This window comes from Chiloscyllium plagiosum, chromosome 13, assembly GCF_004010195.1.
Source record: "Chiloscyllium plagiosum isolate BGI_BamShark_2017 chromosome 13, ASM401019v2, whole genome shotgun sequence".
In the NCBI taxonomy this organism is placed as follows: Eukaryota; Metazoa; Chordata; class Chondrichthyes; order Orectolobiformes; family Hemiscylliidae; genus Chiloscyllium; species Chiloscyllium plagiosum.
The window spans coordinates 50,268,282-50,288,899 of NC_057722.1; the positions used below are offsets into that span (position 1 = coordinate 50,268,282).

The 20,618-nt window shown below is 37.5% G+C and overlaps 2 long non-coding RNA genes across 2 annotated transcripts in view; both read right to left on the reverse strand.

Moving 5' to 3' along the window:
- LOC122556002 overlaps positions 1 to 20,618 on the reverse strand; it is a 106,165-nt gene that overhangs the window by 29,655 nt on the left and 55,892 nt on the right. The window lies entirely within an intron of this gene.
- On the reverse strand, positions 5,062 to 19,226 carry LOC122556007. Its single transcript, XR_006313428.1, has 3 exons — positions 19,099 to 19,226; positions 7,986 to 8,153; positions 5,062 to 6,879 (listed from the first exon to the last, which is right to left on the reverse strand). It is a non-coding gene; the product is annotated as an uncharacterized LOC122556007 (long non-coding RNA).

The following is a 20,618-nucleotide window of genomic DNA, read 5'->3' on the forward strand; positions in this document are numbered from 1 at the left end:
CTCCCACTCTGCCGAGGACATGGAGGTCCTGGGCCTCCTTCACCGCCGCTCCATCACCACCAGACGCCCGGAGGAAGAACCACCGCCTCGGAACACTTCAACCCAAGGGCATCAATGTTTCCTCATTTCCCCTTCCCCCACCTCACCCTTGTTCCAAACTTCCAGCTCAGCACTGTCCCCATGACTTGTCCGGACCTGTCCTATCTGCCTATCTTCTTTTCCACCTATCCACTCCACCCTCTCCTCCCTGACCTATCACCTTCATCCCCTCCCCCACTCACCTATTGTACTCTATGCTACTTTGTCCCCACCCCTACCCTCCTCTAGCTTATCTCTCCACGCTTCAGGCTCTTTGCCTTTATTCCTGATGGAGGGTTTTTGCCCGAAACGTCGATTTCGCTGCTCCTTGGATGCTGCCTGAACTGCTGTGCTCTTCCAGCACCACTAATCCAGAATCTGGTTTCCAGCATCTGCAGTCATTGTTTTTACCTTGTCTGATTCTGACTACTGTGGACAGAGGGTTCAGGCAGTCATCACCTATGGAGCTTGTCCTGAGATATTGGGGAATGCAGGATAATATGAAGGCATGGAGAAAATGCCAGTGAGCTGCATCTGCTAGATAACTGCTTGGAGTTTCACATTGGGAATTGGTGCCATCTACTTTCTCGCTGGTATCTAGGAGAATAGCAACCTGCATATAAATGAGATGATATTAGTTAATAATGAGATGTTAATGCATGCAAATAGGGCCCTCACTGCTTACTGGTAAGACTCTCATCCAATCATTGAAATTTTAACAGGAAAACTACTGAGGGTCTCAATTTTTTATTCTCATTGTATTTTCCCAATTCTGCCGTTATTGCCCATGTCATTAAGATGCAAGGAAAATTCCAGCCAAAGAATTAAGGCATTTTTTCAGAGTAGTTGGAAATGGTAGTGGTATCCCTTAGGATTAAATTCTGGGGCCATCTGATCACTGTGTGCATTAGAAATTAAAGATAGGCTTAAAGAATCAGGGTCCAAAATTTTCAAATGATGTAAGAGATATGTTTTTAGAGGAGAAAGGGAAACTGCAGGGAAACATTTAAATAGTAGAATGGGCTAAATGTGACATATATAGTTTGGTTATAAATAAAAGTGCTCTGAAGGATGCTGTCTGCTACATTGTGATAAAGTATTTGAAGTTATGAAAATATTAAATAGGATAGACAGAAGTAAATTATTTCCAATTATTCAGTCACATTAATCAAACTTTCATAAATGCATGATGAAATTTAAGAGATTTAAAACAAAGCTACACAAGAAATTTCTTTACACAGAGTACTGGGAGGCTGCAGTATTCCCTTGCAGGATTTATAGCAATGGCAGGACCTATGGCAACACCTATGGTTAGATTGGTTCAAAGGATAAACATGAAGAAGCAACAGAGTAAGTTTATAGGATTAGGACAGTTGACTTGCATGCACAATAACTATCAAGGAAGTCTGGTTGGGACAAATGGCCTGTTCCATGTTGTAACCTCTACATGTTTTGAAATATCAATCATTTATCTGACTTAATGTTAGCCAAGATTTTAACTTGTTCAAAACCCATGCACCTACACAGTGTAAAACAGACTCAGAGCTCAATAGCTTTGCACTGCAAATCAGATTCAAACCAAATAGAAGTATGTTAATTATGAAAGAAGGTATTACATTTGATACGGTGCCATTAACAAAAATTAAGATCCGATGCACTGAAAGGAATAAAATCATTTGAATGCAGAGATGCCAGGAGGACAGAAAGCAAAATCCAGTGGGTTTGTTTCATTTTTGTCTAATGAAAATGTCAGTGTTTCAGTGAGTAACATGCATTTTTTTTTTTGCTTTTCCAATTACATTATTAATTTGATTGTAGGCAAAAGATTGTGATAGTGAAGTTTGTTGCTCGTGCTAAATTAAAATGCCTGGCAAGTCTGAGGAAAGATAACATGAGATTTGAGGAAGTCATTGCAGATGTATGACAGATGCAGTTCACTGCAAAGACCTGACGAACAGTCAATAGTAACAGTATACACTAAATGATTTGGAAATAACGTTTAGCAGAATGGAGAAAAGCAAGTTTTGTGATGGATATATATATCTTTAATGATAGGATCATGGGTGTTGAAAGCTATTAACAGGATAAATAGGATTCTGTAGGCTATTGATTATGTAAGACAAGAAATAATGTTATTTTTGGACAAGCCTTTAGTCTTATCCCAGTTGGAATATTTTACATAGTTCTGAGCACCTCATTAGAGGAAGAATACTTGAGGCATGGAAAGAATCTTGTAAAAGTTTGCTAGAACAATATCAGGACGAGTTATGAAGAAAGACTTGAAAACAATGAGCATTTTTTTCAATGAAGTATTGATTAATAGAAATTAGAAATTTTCTACATTGTGAAATATAATGTTAAAGATTGTTTTTCTTCATGCGACTAAGTATTCGAAAGGAAAGAACATAAAAGGGTACAGAAAAAGAGCAGAGAAATAAAATTGCAGTAGCTGTCTTCAATTGAAACGTTAGCACTGCAATGTGAATCAGACCCTAAATGGCCTATGTTGTAGATTCTGACTAAATGATGAAAAATTTCCACCTGACCTCTAATTACTCTTTAAACTCTCATGATGTCAGGTTGCTTGCAACGTAACTAATAACACAATCATACTTAAAAGTCTTATTACAAGAATAACTCAGACCAACACAGGAATGTTTTACTTAATTAATCTTTATGAGTGTGAGTTTGGTAAAAGATACAAATGCTAGTACATCAAGTTAGCAACATAAAATTTAGGACAGACACAATGCAGATACAAAACACAATCCAATTTCATACTTGAGCACTAAAGGAATTTTCTTTAAAAAGCCAGACCAACAAGAATACCTAAACTCTTCCATTTTTCTGTAAACGGTTTCCAATCCCTCCAACTTCTTTATAAATTAATGTTCTTTGTGGAATTGTATTTGTATGATTAAAAGGGTTAGGAAGTATGTTGTGGCACCGTTAACATACTTAATGATTATGCAATATATGGTCAAAGTCCATCTTCACTTATACCTAAAGCAAGTCTGTCTTTTTTTCCAAGTTAGAATGCGTGGAAAAAAGTAAACTGTGCTGAAAGTAACTTTCCTTCTAATCTGATTTCAGTTAGCACCTGGATAATTATTTCAGTCATTCCAAAGCGTAGAACAGCAGGTGCATTTCGGAATTTTAGGAAAACTATGTCAGAAGCTTGAAACTACATTCTTAATCCAGATTTTTTTAAGTCACTTCAGCTGATGTGAAAGCAACTCCAACCTTCCACTCCACCATCCCCCCTCCCTACCCCACCCCACTCCAGCCTGCTTCCCAGCATTGGAAGCACTGCAGTTGGTTCTGTTTGGCAGTATTGTTCAGAGCCAACCATCCGTTGAAAATCAAGCACTCAAGCTCATTACATATTCTCGCTCTGAGGTGACCAGAGGTACTTCCTGCAGTCCAGTCTGGCTGCTAATTACCTGGTCAAACACCTTGTAAATACCTCTGTAAACCTGTCAAAGAGAGAACTCACCTTTTCATTGAAAAGGTACTTACCACATGTTCTCTTTTCAACATTCTAATTCTGTTGTTGAAACAGTCAGCCAATTCTTTCGACAGCCCTTATGTTTTCTTTAAGCCTTTCTCTGAGATGACTACTGATTGTATTGAAAATAAATGTTTACATACAGTAAGCCAGCAGCTTCCACACACTGCTATTGTGTCCCAATCCTGATTGCTATTAACTAAATGTTTGATTCTTTTTGTATTGATTTATAAATTGATTGATTTATGGGTGGCACTGTGGCTCAGTGGTTAGCATTGCTGTCTCACAGTGCCTGGGACCCAGGTTCCATTCCACCCTTGGGCAACTGCCTGTATCGAGTTTGTACTGTCTCCCCGTGTCTGCATGGGTTTCCTCCAGGTTCTATGGCTTCCTCCCAAAGTCCAAAGACATGCAGATTAGGTGGATTGGCCATGCTAAATTATCCATAGTGTCCAAGGATGTGCAGGATAGGTGGATTAGCCAGGGGAAATGCAGGGTTCTCAGATCTGATGGGCCAAATGGCCTGTTTCCATACTGTAGGGATTCTGTGATTTTATGATAAATGCAAAGTGTGATTTTTAGAAGGTGATGCCCACACTATACGCTTACTTAAAATGAAGACATTCAGCTTACTTTTTAAATTACTGGCACTTATCACTAAAACAATCAAGTGGTAATTGTTAGCAGTTTGGCTTTCTAACTGTGTGCTATTAACTACAAGGCAAATAGTAAAGTGTTAATTTTGCTTCACTGTTTTTTAACTTAACTGCTTAGTATTATCATTCTGTGAATTGTAGCAAAGCTGCAAGATTCAACACAGTTTTTAGATTGGGGCATACACGTCAGTCTCATGTTGATAAACTGCAATTATGTAGACAATAAACTACACATAGCCTGCCCTTGTGAAGGAAAATAGTTCTTATCGGCCTCATTTGAATACAGCTCTGCAGGAGCCTGCCCAACACCCAGCAGGCAAAAGTGGGCATATGCTGGCGGAAGTTTGAGGCTGAGATCCTGTGGGAATACTCCCAATCAATCTGCAGGGAACATGGGAAGAAGCCCTGGTTGGGATTGGGAGTGGACGGGAAGGCTATAAAGCACTTTGGGACATCCTGGTGTTATGAAATGGGCTAAATAAATGCACGTCTTTTTGTCTTTCTTTCAAAACTCCTTTAGCTTTGATCTTTGGATTGTAATTCCTGCACTATTTGACGTTTAAAAAAATATCTTAACTGTATCAGTCGTGGGTTTGCCTGCAGAGTTTTAAAATAATTTTCTTTGAAAAACCATCAAACCAGCCAGGTAAATTCTGGTACTGGCCTATAGCAACAATTGAAATTAATAATTCAGTTGCTCTGTAATCACTATATGATGCTTTTCACTATTAACTTATATTTCCATCATAATGAATCAATATCACTGAATTTTCAAAATTTTTTATTAATGACTAAATTCTTTTCCTACACATTTTAAAAGACCAAATTCTACAGGTGAGGTGACAAAGGAAATAATATTTCAGCTAAGTTAACTGAAATAGGAATGCTACAAATAATGTTTTCTACTCAAAATACATTTCATTACAAAGTAATTTCATGACTGAAATAATGAGCAAGTGAGTGATCATGCAGGCTAAAAGAAGCAGAAGAACATCAAAACACAACTTCTTTGTCAGCTGATTAAATTTTCTTTACCAGTCATTATAACTTGTTTACTAACAGGAAAGTATTTGTTATACATTTCAGTTGCACTTATTTAGCTTAACCTAAAAAATTGTTCCTCAAAGTTGATAACTTTGTGAACTGAATCACCAGTTTTTAACTGAATCCACACCAAGCAGTGTACAGCTTTAAAAATAATTAGAATCGTAGAGAGAATATTGTCTGCATGTGGCAATTCAGATAAGTGCCTATAGAAGTGAAGCATTAAGACCTATGAAGCATCAAAATTTAGCAGGGAGGAAACAATCTTCCTGCAGACTCTTGTAAATAAAAAAAAACAGCAGTGAGGTGATTTGCAACCATGTAATGGGCTTTTGTCTAGGACGATTTCTTCCTAGCTCAGGGGCCTCCTTGTTTCCTTCTCTGTGGGATGTCAATGTTTCTCCCCATAGCTACAAAGGATTAGGGCCTGGGCCCCTCCTCCAGCCAGTCACCCCCAATCTAGTACATGCTGAGGCCTACTAAAAGCAGCCCAGCGAGATTCAGTGGGATACGAGGCTTTCTGAATTAGGATTTCAGCAGTATGGGTTGATTTTATAACACTGGAACAGTGAGCACAGTTTGAAAGAACTTTCCACAAATTCTGATGTTTTTAAGGCTACTGTTAACAGACCATAAGAAAACTCAGCAAGAAATTAAAAACAATTACCAACTATTATGCACTGAGAAAGCTTCTTGCAACATCTCAACGTACCAAAACTGAATGGTTCATCTCATTCATTGTATGAAAGGGAATTAAAATTAAAAACATCACATTAACATCCATTTGTATTTCAGTCTTGCACAACTTTTTACTACTCTGGTAATCTAATATATATAATGTCATTCAGTACTTCAGCAGCTATGATCAGCAACAGTCAGTGCAGAATATAAACAAACACGAAGAGTGGCCTTGAGCACAATGGTATAAGACAGATATAGATGTTTTTGCCCTAAAAGGTCTCTCTGCAATGCTAGCACCTGCAAGAATTCCTAAATCTATGGGATTTCTTTCAGTCCAATGAATCTGAGCCCTCTGACACTTCCCTTCTCACTGAAAGAGCTGTGGAATTTACAGTATGCTATCCCACTAGTAAGAGACAATAGGGTACAGCAGAAGGGGTAAAGTTTACCGTTCTAACATGATTAAGTATTGCTTGTAAATAGTCAATAAATCTAAATAATTAAACATGAAATGTTAAAAGACATTGTAAGGTCCTATTTTCAACAGGGGATGATGACTAATCAGTAGTCATTTGTTTATCTGATAAAAGTAGCATTTTTTGACAACTTTTGACAGCATCAGATCTCCACTTTCCAAAAAGATGCTGAAGCGGTGATCAGCTCCCAACTTTCTGGCAGTATTTCTCTCAGCCAGCAACTAGTATGCACACAGCAGAGCTCAGGAACAATCCTCCTTCGAATCACCCACACCCCAAGTTCAACGAAGACAGAAAATCAGCGGCGTCAAAGAATCCAAATCTGCATTGCTTCCTCCTCCTCAGCAACACAACACAGATCAAGACGTAGCATCATACTAAAAGCAGCCATTTCAGTAAATTCACTAGCTGAGTATTTTTATTGTATTTGTCGACTCTGCATGTTAAACGGACAAGAGATTAAAAGAATGATGTGGACAGCAATTCAACACTATTCTCCAGTACCAAATTAATTCAGAAAAAAGTTCTGAACTACAACTTTGAAGACTTTGAATATAGTTTGAATTCATAATTTTATGCAGTACTAAACCTAAACTGGCTGTTAGTTCCAAATTAAGGGTCATTCCTGTTTGCCTTATTCTTTGTAGAAAGTGTCTACACATTTCAGATTAAGAAAAAACTAAGACCATGGCCTTTAAAACTTAAAAACAAACCCCCATAAATTCTGTTTTGGAATGTAAGGGCATGACTGTATAATCACAAAGTATTTCAGTAAAGCTGGACTGCCCAGCAGCAATTCAAAAATTGGGCTTTTAAGAATGAGATTCGTTGTTTGGCTCTGCACACAGCAGCTGCTTTTTTGGTGGTTTATTACACATAGTCTCCAATGAATAGGATCTGCTGTTTTATAGTACATCAGAATTACAGAACTCCATCTCTTGGCCTACCACAGATCTGACCGATCAACGGCAGGGCACTGAAATCATAATTCTTTGCAGAAATGGGAGCATAAAGAGGGTCTGTTGGAAGCTGGCTGAGTCTACAAAGTTCTGCCTGCAGGGCCTGCCGATGCCATCTCTAGCTGTGGTCTTTAGCCTTGTTAGGTACTGAAACAGGGATTGTTCCCTTGTTTGGGATTGTAGAAGTACTGGAATGAGGGAAGGGGTGGCAGTAGGGCAGAAGTCCAAGAAAGATTAAGACTTCCGTTTCAACCTCAGTATTCAACTTGGCTAAAGTACAGGTTTAGTATCTGAATTAACAAAGACATCTGTGAGAATGTTCTTTAATTATTTTGCATTAATCATTGTGTTAGAAACACAGATCGTTTGTTATTTTCTATTGAGTGCCATTGTATGCCTAGTTGAAGATTCAACCTAATCGTTTGCAAAATTCAGAATATATTCTAATTAAATATCTTCACTTCGAGCAATTAAGTAGTTTTTCCATTCCATTGTAAAATGGAAATTCAGCATGAAACACACTGAATTGCTTAACATAGTGTTTTACAAATGATTAAAACATATTAATTATACAGCAACTAACATTTGACAGTGCATGCAGCAAATGTCCATTTCTTCTTGATTGCCTATTCATAGTTGAGTTGAAGTTTTCATTTTAGAAAAAGTCATTGTCCAGCAAGTCATGAGGTGCTGAAATATTCTTCAGGTGGGTGTTGCTTTCAGTTATTAGGAGAAAAAAGTAAAGAATGGTCTGGGGAAACATGAAGATTGTTCCAATCAATATTTCTTACACAAAAAGGTGAGAAAATAATGAAAAAGACTAGGGTCTCTAATATTTCGTAACATGAAAAGTGACTGTAAATGTTGACTCCACAAATAACATTTTCTTAAGTAAATAGGAATTCACCTTCAAAATTATTATGTTTTCGCAGCCATTACATTCAGTCATGTTAATTGAACAAATTGAACAATTTACACCCATTCGGTAAACACTTTTTTGCCTTAGTTATAGTCACTATTCACAGTTGCAATTATACAAAACCAATAGCTACATGGTTCCTGTAAATATAAAGTGACTCCTTTTCCTTCAGTTGTCTGCAACTGTAAATGAAATATACTAAAAGTTACAAAACAGCAAATGTTACTTATAGTGAATCTTGATCTGTTGCAATATCACCACTCTGGGCTATGAATGTTAGAAAATTTTATAGATTTGATCACTTAAATGAATAGGAGAAAAATGTTTTCCAATGCCTTTCACTGAAATTAGTTGAGTCTGACTGCATTAAGAATATGGATAAGTATAGCCCTGAATTTAAGTCTTGCCAAAAGAAAATAAAAGTTTTAAAAATATATCTTATCTTTCTGAAAGGAATCTTCAAGTGCCTTTATAAAGAATGAAGTCACAAAGTAGTATAGAATATCCATGGCAATGAGATAGAAGATTCTCAACAGGCATCACAATATATCTGGTGATAATAGGTGACAACAATATGATTGGAAAAGACGATAGATGATCAGTTCAAGTTAAAAGATTTTCAGGATTCATGTCACCAACTTGGTCTCGGATAGATCAAATGTTTTGACATCTACAAAATTATCTATTTTAGATTTAAATATAGTGAAGCTTTAATGAAAGGCTTAGTTTTCACCTTTGGTCTGATATACTTGGGTCACTTTCTTCAGCCTTAGTAAATATATCAACAATATGCATGATTGAAAGTGATCGGATAAGCCTTTTACATTTATTTACTGATACACAGGCTAAAGCTCAAAATGTTAATCTGCTTGAAGGATCAGACAACTGCAATGCAAAAAAGGAATATATTTTCTGAAGAGTATTTCTGAGGTTCCGCAAGAGGGGTATAAAAGGGGCTCATTACTCCTTCTAATTGTTGCATGGAAATGTGATATTTTCAGCCTTCTCTTTGCTCCTTGGCTTAGAATTGACATTGCTGTCCTCTTCCCACAAACTCTCTGGCCATTTTATTTCTTAAATTGGGACATTCAAGTGGGAGGTTCTGGTTAGGAAATTTGTCTGGGTTTCTGCAAAAGGTGTATAGTCACTTTTTAATAGATAAGTACAGAGAGACCAGCCTGACTGACAACGTTCAATCCCTTTCACACAGGGAATGTTTGAGAGATCACAGGTGGGTTGATGGGTACTAAATGACTTGAAGGGTGACAGTAATAATGCAGGGGATGGAGAGAGAAAGGTGCAGAGATGGGAGTTTAGGGTATGTCAGTCACTGATTGTTGCAAAACCAATTGTGGGGGCAGGGCTCTGTGTTGCTGCTAGTGAAAGCAACAGCAGGGCCAACAATCAACAAGAGTTTTCTGTTTAGTATGGGATTCTAATTGTAAGGGTCTGATCTAAGGGAGGAATGCTGGTTAGATTTTCGTGAAAGGGGTCCATAAAAAGTGATTGAAAGGCATTTACCTATTCTATGCCACAATGTTTGCCTAACTTAAGCTGTCAGTTTCTCCAAGGCTCAAAAAACCTGGTTGCCAGAAGAACGTTAAAATCTGAGGCATTAAAATTTGTAAATGGATGGCCTATGTCCTGGGAGTACGTTGCCTACCCTCTTTCCTCCTTCATTAAAACTTGGGTTCAAGGTGACTGGACTCAGATTTGAGGATTTTGAAGTTCCAACATGCCCATCCATTATTAGGCAATTAAATCTATCCAATTGATATTTAATCATCAATTCACCTCTGCAATGGTTGACCTAACTAAAAGTGTTAACAATCTATTTATTGTTTTGCAATTGATTTTTAATTTTGCTATCTTTTGTAGCCAACATTTTGAAGGAATATTTTAAACGTAAGAACTTCATAAACGTTTTTGTTGCCTTTAAATAAAACTATGAAAGAATTGTTATATTATGGATATCAGAATGCCATGCATAGTCTCTCATAGCCTTTCGTTTTAAATTCCATTCCAAATTTCCAGAAATTCATTCACACTAGCTTCTGCTCAGTTTATTAAAGTATAAACAATTCAATAAATAGAAACACTGGAGGACTTTTTAAAGGCGTATTTTTAAATAATGAATACTATCAGCTTCAGTTCCAATGTGGTCGTGCTCTGCTGTCATTAACTTTATCATTGAACAAGGGAACTATTTCAGGTCATTCTAAAGACAAATATTAAATGGATGCTACCTTCCGGGGCTTAACTTAAAGACTATTCTTGTCTTTAGAAGAAAATTTAAACTTTTAATCTTGTCTATTTTAAAATAGGTTAAGATGAAAGATTGAAGAAAACATCATTTTCTGGCCATCTAGGTTTCAAATCATTCAATAAGTGGCAATTATGACTGTGAGAGCTTTCAGATCCAATTACACAGATGAAACAACTTTGTCCTATGTGAACATTTGTGACATTTTTATTTGGACCTAGAAAGTCTATTTTAATAAAGTGAACATGTATTTACATGACTACAGAAGATCCCATGTTTAAACATGGTCAAAGCTTACATTACTGCCCTTTGTTCAGCTACATGCTGGCATTACACACTGCTGATCTGATAAAATCCCCATTTTCCAACTACAGCAGTTTTGAAACAAAACTACCACGAGACAGATGAGTAATGGCGATTTACCAGAATGCCCAGTACACAGTTTTAGAAACTAAATGCTGAGGTTGTGAGATAACATAGAATGACTGTCAAACTTAGGGTTAACAAGTGACAAAGGAGATGTGCTGAGGACAGTAAACATTTAGTTCCAGAGAAAGAAATCCAGTGCCCTTTCTATCCAATATCACCACCAGAAATATTTTCTGTCCTCATAAATAATAAGATGCTATATTCTTAATATAAACCACTTTAAGAGTTTTTTAACAGTTCAGAAAAGATTTTGAGAAGTTCTTTAAAACTTCTAATTTCTGAATAGCTTATAGGTCTAAATTCAGCTGCAACGTCAGGTGAGAAATTCAAATAACATCTCAAGCATTACGAAAGTTGAAATGTTAGATGATGGGTCATAATCTAAACTGAATTAAATATTGCATTTATAGATTAAGTCTACAATGTGACAATTTAATTAATAAAACATTCAATGTTCAAGGGATTAAATCTGAGAGAAACACAGAAATCTTTGTGATCTCAGTTTTGGTTCCGAGATAGTGGTTCCATGTTTCTGTTGGAAGTGTATCTGTGAATGCGAAGGGAGGATATCAGTGATGTGTCCCATGAAAAAAAAACTAACAGTTAAAAGGCCACATATTTTAAAATGATGTATAGTACCAGTTGACTATTAGCGAAGTTGTTTTTAAGGGAGCAAAATTAGAAAAATAGTAATTCCATTGCATAAGGCAACATTGTAATTGCTGTTGATTGAGCATAACTAAGCTGGGTATATAAACATGATTGCAACATTCTGCAAAAAGAAATGTACATTGTTCACTTTCAGTTTAATGAATGGACCTCTCGAGGACCTTGCCTAATTCCTCTACAGAAATGATTATCATATTTTGTTTACAATATCCATCATGATCTTTTACACTCATTTCAGTTAAAACTGGTAATTAGGCTTGAGAATCATATGTATTGCCTAGTTACTGACCAACAAATAGAGAGCAATAACCATAATTTTGAGAGATAATGTTGTTGGAACTGATACATTGCAGCTTGAAGTATTGTTTTTCATATTGCTCTCAGTTTTAACTCTCATTTGTATTGTCAAATTATCAGACATCAGCTTCTTAACAACAATTCCTGATGTTTTGTTTTGGTGCACTCGAATTTCCAGAGCTATCAGGGAGTGAATGTCCTTGCACAGCACAGTGCAAATGCTGAAGACATTTTCTCCTCACAATATAAAAGAATACAGAAAGAAATTCTTCACAAAAGAGAGTAGGAAGAGAAGGACAGACGAGGTCATTTTATTTGCTGCCAAATGCACCATCAGTGCATTTCTTCAGCCTGCAAATAAAAGTAAGTCAAGGTCTCTATTTTATATACAATTACGTTCTATGTAGCTAGCTGTGATTCCTACTCAACTTATCCATCAGCAAATATGTAATTAGAATTAAGGTAACACACAGGAAAACATTTTAAAATATATTTTATTGCAGATTGAAAACACTAAAAATATTTTTTGACAAAGCATACAATGCAATATTTTATGTGTTCCTGAAAAAGGAGTATCTCATTTGTGAAAGTAATTTTCTGAATAACCATTAACTGAACCAGATAGTTTTCTTTGTCAGAAAGGCAGTCAAATTTAAACTGACAACTGACACAAGACAGAGCTTAACCAGTTCTGGCTGTCCTCATGTAACAAGAGATATTCTAAAATGACATGGATGAATGTGCAGCCTGTCCTGAGCTGTATGTCATAAGTTGACCAACTTTAATAGAGGGAAACATGCATTCAAGCTGACGGCATTGGAGATAAGATATATCTGAAAGAGAGTTTGTTTAAATCCTGAATGTAAGATAAAATTATGAATTAAAATAAACTTTTTCTGAACATTTTGGTAACTCTACTAATGATATTCAACACCTGACTTTTACTGCAAAGAATAAAGCAGAATTTGTGTCACAAAGAAAAGTATCAGTCCAAGTAGTCAATGCATGTGTTTTTACACTGCACATTAAGTTCCTCCAACTTTAATTATCTCCTCACACGCCACCTCCATATCCCTCTATTCTATTCTCCTTCATGTATTAAAACTTAGGGCAGAATCTTCCCAGTCTCTGAATGATGTGGGCATTGCCAAATTAGTTGGGAAAATATGGGAACATCAGAATAATGATGAGAGTAACGTATTGGCACAAATAGAGATTGGCTTGCTAACAGGAAGAAGAGAGTATGAATAAATTGATCTTTTTCAGGCTGCAAGATGTTACAAGTGGTGTGCTATAAGGGTATCACAAGTGGTGAGGTCTCAACTCTTTATAATGTATATAAATGATTTGGATGAAGAGATTGAAAGTAGGGTTGCTAAATTTGCTTATTACATAAAGATAGGCAGGAAAGTCAGTTGTGAAGAGGACAAAAGGAGCATATAAAAGGATTAAGTGACTGGACAAATATCTGATAAATGGAGTATAATGTGGAAAAGGGTGAAATAGTTAATTTTGGCAGAAAGAATCAAAAACAAGCATAGCACCAAAACAGTGAAAGATTGCAGAGCTCTGAGATGTAGAGAGATTTGAATATCCTAGTGCATGAATCAGAGAAGGCTAGTACGCAAGTACAGCAAGAAGTCAAGAAAACTAATAGAATGGTTTATTGTGAGGGGAATTGATTGCAAGAGTAGAGAGGTTATGCTTCAATTATACAGGGCATTGCTGAGACTGCATCTGGAGTACTACATTGCAGTACTAGTGACCAAACTTATGGAAGGATGGTAATGCATGGAGGCAGTTCAGGGAAGGTTTACTGGTTTAATACCTGGAATGAGCAGATTGCCTTATAAGGAAAGGCTAGACAAGCTAGGCTTGTTTCTTCTGCAATCAGAGGTGACTTAATTGAAGCATATAAGGTCCTGAGGGGACTTGAGCAAGTGGATGTGGAAAGAATGCTTCCTCTTGTGTGTGAGAATCTAGAACTAGGGTAGCATAGTTTACAAATTAAGTTTCATTCATTCAAGACAGAGATGAGAAAAAAAAATTCTCTCACAGGATTGAGAGTCTTTGGAATTCCCTTCCTCAAAAGGCAATAGATGCAGAATCATTAAATATTTTTAAGGTGGAGTTATGTAAATTCTTGATTACATATGCAGCAATGTAGAGTTAACATTAAGATCAAATTAAACCATGTTCCTAAAGAATAGTTTGAAGGGCCGAGTGCCCATATCCTTGCTTGTGTACTCATATGAGATTCTCAACATCACAAAAAAAGAGCAATTTTCCATCCATCATTTTAACAATGAGATGAGAATCTCACTGGTGAACAGGGAGGGGCCTATTTCTATGCTTTAATGTCTCTTTATTACGTATTCTAAACTCATTTATTTGTAAATTATTATTTTCTCAGACAGCCAAGAGACAGCAACAATTAAACAGCAACAATTCCCAAAATGAAAAGCTGAGTGGGTACCTAGCTGCTCCTGCTCACCAGTTACTCCTTCTGACCTTCATCTTGGCCAGCATTAGAAACATACAAAATAGGAACAGGAGGAGGCCATTTGGTTCATCAAGCCTACTCTGTCACTATACATGATCATGGCTAATCTTCTAATATATGCTATACTTCAGTTCTCTTCCCATAGCTCTTGACATGTTTAGCTTCGAGAAATCTATCCAAGTTTTCCTAGATAAATTCAGTGACTTGGCCTCTACAGCCTTCTGCAGTGGAGATTTCCATGGTTCACCACTCTCTGAGTGAAGACATTTCTCATCATCACATTCCAAAATGGTTTACCCATATCATGAGACTGTGATGCATTTTTCTAGATCCCCCTGGCCAGGAGAAACATAATCAAATACTGTTAAAATTTTATATGTTTTAGGGCGATCCCTTCTTATTCTTCCAAACTCTAGTGAATACAAGCCCAGTCAACCTAATTTCTCTCATATACAAAACCTGCTATCCCAGTAATCAGCCAATCAAGCATTCACTGCACTCCCTGTATGGCAAGTAATCTTTTCCTTGGGCAAGGAGTTCAAAACTGCACACAAAACTCCAGGTATAGTCTCACATAGATCCTGTGTAGTTCCAGTAACACTTTCCTGCTCCTGTACTCAAACCCTTTTCAACAAAGGCCAACATATCATTTGCTTTCCTAACTGCTTGTTGCATCTGCATGTTTGTTCTCAGTGACTGGTGTACAAGGCACTTGGGTCCTTTCATTCAGCAACATTTTAAAATTGATCATGATTTAAATAATACTCTGCCATTCTGATTTTTTGCAGCAAAGCCAACAACCGCAGACTTACTCACTTTATTTTGCATCTGCCCGTCACTCAACTCATCCAAATCATTGACATATATATTGTTATGAGTACAACGTTATAAATTAGCTGGGGCCCAGGCACATATCCTTGCAGTACTCCCCTTGTCATTGCCTTCCACTCTGATAGCAACCCTTTTTTTCCCCTTCACTGTTTCCTGTCTGCTAATAATTTCTCAATCCATGCCTGTATATTATCACCAATCCCATGTGCTTTGTTTTTGCGCACTAACCTCTTCAGCAAAATTTTATCAAAAGCTTTCTCAAAATCCAAATGTACCACATCTACTAGTTCTCCCTTACCTGATGTACTAGTTATGCCTGAGAAGAATATTTTGCTAGGTTTGTCAAATATGATGGGTCTTTCATAAATGTTGATTTTTTTTGTAATCCCATTGGTATTTTCTCACTGTCCTGTCATCACATTCATTGTAATAGACTTCAGCATTTCCCTACAACTAATGTTAGGCTAACTGATCTATATTTCCTCCTTTTCTTTCTCCCTCCCATTTTAAACAGTGAGCTTACATTTGTCACCCTCCGTTATGTTAGGGCTTTGCCAGGATCTACAGAATTTTGGAAAATGATAACCAAAGCAAACACTATTTCCGTGGACATCACCTTTGGCATCCTCAGGTTCAGATTTTCATGCCCTGGGATTTATCACTTTCAACCCAATGACTTTGCCAGCTTTTTGTTTACTGAAACTAATTTCCTGCAATTCCTCTTTCCCATTAGACTCTTCTTTCTCTATTATTTCTGATACATTATTTGTGTCTTCTTCTATAAAGTTAAAACTAATGTACATTTTTGTCTTCTAGGCTTTTCCTTGCTGCATGCTTATAGAAACTCTTATAGTCTTCTTTTATACACCTTACAAGTTTACTCAAATGTTCTACTTTTCTCCTCTGAAACATCCTCTTGGTTCCTTTTTACAGAATTCTAAATTGCTCCAAGTCTTCAGGATAGATACGTATTCTGGCAACTATATATGACTTATCTCTGGATCAAATACTATCCTTAATGTATTTTGTTAGCCATGATTGGGCCATTGTCCTGTTATGTTCTTTTTCCCAAAATAAATGTATGACTGATGCAATGCATGCATTTATTCCTTAATTATTAGCCATTGCCTACCAACTGTCATGCCTTTTGATGAAGTAACCCAGTCTGTTGCAGCCAAATGACCACTTATACCTTCATAAACAAAAGTCTTTGTTTAGATTTAAGAACCTAGCTCCAAATTGGACTACCACATTTCCTATCTCAATGAAGCATTCTATCATATTATAGTCACTCTTCCTTAAAGGATCATATACAAAAGAATTATTAATTAACTCCTTCTCGATGCACAATACAAATTCTACTATAACCTGTTCCCTTGTTGGTTCCTCAATGTTCGGGTGTATAAAAAAAATGCTTGTACACAGTCCAGGAATTCATCTGACACTATGCTATCGCTAATGTGGTTTCCCCAATCTATATGTAGATTAATGCTACCTATCCTTGCTGTAGCAAGCTTTGCATGCACCCTTAATTTGCTGTTTAATGCCATCATCTATTTTATTATGAATGTTTGCAGGCATTTAAGCAACTCCAACTAATGTTTTCTATCCTTTGTTGCTTAATAGCTCCATTCAGAATGATCTGACATCTGGAATTCCTGCACCAATATCCTTTCTCATGATTGCATTGATTTCATCTTTCCCTAACAGCATCACCCCATATCCTTGTACTTTTTACCTGACCTTCCTTAATACTGAATAACCTTGGATGGTTCAATTCCCAACCTTAAACACCCCTTGGCCTTGTCACCATAATTGCAATTATATTGTATCATTTACAAACATCTGGCTTTTAATCCATTGCAAATACTCCCAGAATTCAGAGATAATATCTTTAGATGTGTCTTTTTGACATTTTCATACATCTTTATTGTATTACTACCCTATTTGCGAACAGCCCTCAGTTTCTCGGCTTTCCACTTTTGCTTTCTTATTCAGTATATTTCAGTTCCATCTTTCCCTCACTCTTTTCTGCCTGTTCAGCTTCATGTCCCCCTGTCACTATGGTTTAAATCATCCCTCACTATACTAGAAAATGCCTCAAGAATATAAATCCCTCTCACCTACATCATCCCTCCAGCCACACAATCAGCCAGTTTATTTTCTTATTCCTGATCTTCAAGCATGTAACACTGGCAGTAATCCTGAGATTACTACCATTGAGGTTCTGCTTTTTAATTTATTTCTTAATTCTTTTATTCTGCTGGTTGCACCTTATCCTTCTTTTTATATTTGCCATTGATCCCAATATGTATCTCTGAGGGTTCTCCATCATTCTTCCGAATATGGACCCTGCACCAGGGAAACAATGTATCATCCTGCTATCACATAGGTAGCCATACAAAAGTCTATTTATTGCCCTTATGTTAGAATCCGCTCCAACTGCTTTTCTTATTCTTTTATGCCCCTCTCTTTTCCTTTTGTGACTTACCTTCTCCTGACCTTGGACGGCATTGGTGGCAGTCAGAGCCCAGGGTTTGGACCTCGAGTGGGCGTACTTTGGACTTTAAGCAAGCCCAGCATGGAGGAGAATATGTCCCTCAATACTTTTCTGGATCAAGCATAAGACCTGGAATCAATGACTGCTCCATCAGCAGATAGGCCTAGCAGCAAAACATGGCACCTGAGGATTGGTGACTCCGTTATTGGTTGGGTGTGCCTCTGGTGCCGGCGAAGCGGTGGCAGAAGAGCAACATGACAACATTGATGAGGTGGGCCCACATGCAAGAGACGTGACTCTGATGTTATTTGCTCTGGCACAGGTGGTGGAGAGACAGTGGCAGAGGAGAATCGGACCAGCAGCAAAAATGACGCCTGAGGATCAGTGACCTGGATGTTCATTGGGCCCAGTGCAGACAGCGGCGAACTGGCTGCAGAAGAATAGCAGCACAGGCATCATTGACAGAGATCAGCTGTCTCAGGACTGATGGACTTTCTTCAAACTATATCTTTATATTTTTTCCTTATTCTTGTGTTATTCAAAATGGTGTCATTTCATGTCAACAAATGAAAGGTTTTCAGTGTATTTTATTACGTTTTTACTGTAAAATGCATGTAGCAATAAAATCAAAATCAAAACGCAAAATCAAATCCCCTGTCACTGTTGCTCTCCCGACCTTCTCTTGCTGACCCTCCTCTATTCCCCACTCCACGCACCTGAGCCAGACCTCATCCCAAGGTCTTGGCTTTTGCTGCATTCCCCTGAGAAACCATTTCCCCAAACATAACCAAAATAGAAAACCTGTTTGGAAAGGAGATGACCCAGGAAATTCCGGCAAAACCTGCCTGGTGTTTTTACTCTGTATGGCAGTCACTGATTCTTTTGCTTCCTATGCATTGTTTACGCACAGTGTGACCATCTCATTATACATGCCATCCATGAAGATCTCAGCCTTGTGGATATTCCACAGTGACTCTAGCCATCACTCCACATTGGGAACATACATTTCTAGTAACTATGGCTGCAGACACCTCCTGTACACATAGTCAGCCTGGGCACTGGAAGAATCCTTGACTTTCCCCATCACACAGGAACAGCATCCCACTTAGCCCAACTATTTTCCCAGAACTTACTTTTAAATTAGTCTCTTTCCATTTATTTGCTCTAGTTTAAAGAATATTAAATTTATTCCAGGCGCTTGCCCTTACTCCTTATGCTTTCAACAACTTTAATCTAAATTCCACACCAAATTTTACTTCAAATATTGTACATTTGAAATACTGACCAGGCATTACTCAAAAACGCATCTTGTGTTGGCATCTGATTCCAAGTGATGAGCTTATGTTTTCTCTGTGATGTTACGGTTGAATGTTTTCAAAGCTCAATCATCTCATGAAGTCTTTCAACTCCTGGTCTCCTTGAGGCTGAAGATTGAGAAAGAAAAGGGAAAAGAGCTCCTTCCTACTGTAATCATTGAACACAACATTGCCACTCTGCACCAGAGCATGAGTGACAGAGCACTTAAACTCTCATTGTTTATATTACTGGGACTCAGACAACTCTTCAAACAGGCAGTTATGAAAACAGTTAAGCCAGTTTCTTAATTGGCTATCTCACCTGCTCAGCAGAAAGGCCCTCAGTTTGCTTGTTTAGCACCGACCCAAAGTCTCTGAGAGATTTTAGACTTAAAACGCTAACTTTAAATAAAATACTAAATTGTAGCCAGCAACTCAAGACACAGCATATTGCAATCAGAAGGTCCTACACAATTGTTGCATGCTGTGCAGTGCACAATTGGAGCAAGGAAAGAAGGGATGTGGTGGATGCTGAAGATCTGGGAGTAGCAGCAGACTTCGGAGGAGGAAAACAAGAACATTGAGCAGGAAAAAATAAAACCTTCACATGATAGAGTGGTACAGTGTCAGGTGCAACAAGCCAGACAGAACTTGATTGACATCCTGCCCCAGTAAGTGTTATTTCGTTGAAGTCACCAGTCAGACTGTTACATTTTGTTTGCGTGAAAGTAAAGCAGCTCCTGTTTAATCCTAGAAGCAAATCCATCTCTAACCTCCTGTAACCGAAGATCTTCTTTCACATTGTCAATCACATGTCAATCTTTGTATCATCAGCAACATTATTTATCATCTCCCAACATTTTCTTGTGTGCAAAATAAATGTATCACGAACAAGATGGGACCTAGTGGTTTGCCACTGGACACCAGTCTCCAGTAACAAATAGCCTATAGCACCATCCTCTATTTCTGTCAGTGTTTGACCCACTGGACAGTTGGGATTTAAATATGGCACAAGTGATATGACATCTGAAAAGTCCTAGCAGCAGAAAGTCTATCTGCCCCTGATGAATGAAAAATAGCTCAAGCATGGTGCTGTAAAGGGATGATACATACAGAATTGTGTGAGCTGCAGAGAACTGCATGAGCTAACTCACAGAGAGAAACTCACCGTGAAATTCCCCAAAATTGGTATTTAGATGATTTCTGGTAAAACACAGCCTGTGATCTTCTCTTTTTCAGACAAAATAAGGTTCAACCTGCTCAATCTTTCCAGAAAGTTACATAAGCTCAAGTCTGGTAATGTCCCTATAAATCATACCCGCACTTTCTTCAGTCATTTTTTGATTGCTATCATTCTCTCATCTATGCCTTTGTTACATTGAGACTTGACTATTCGAATACCACAGGAAGGCCACCCATACTCTCCCTTTTGAAAATCTGATTTGATTCAAAACATGGCTGCTTGTGTCATAATTTGTGGCAAATTCTATTCACCCATCCCCCCTGTGAT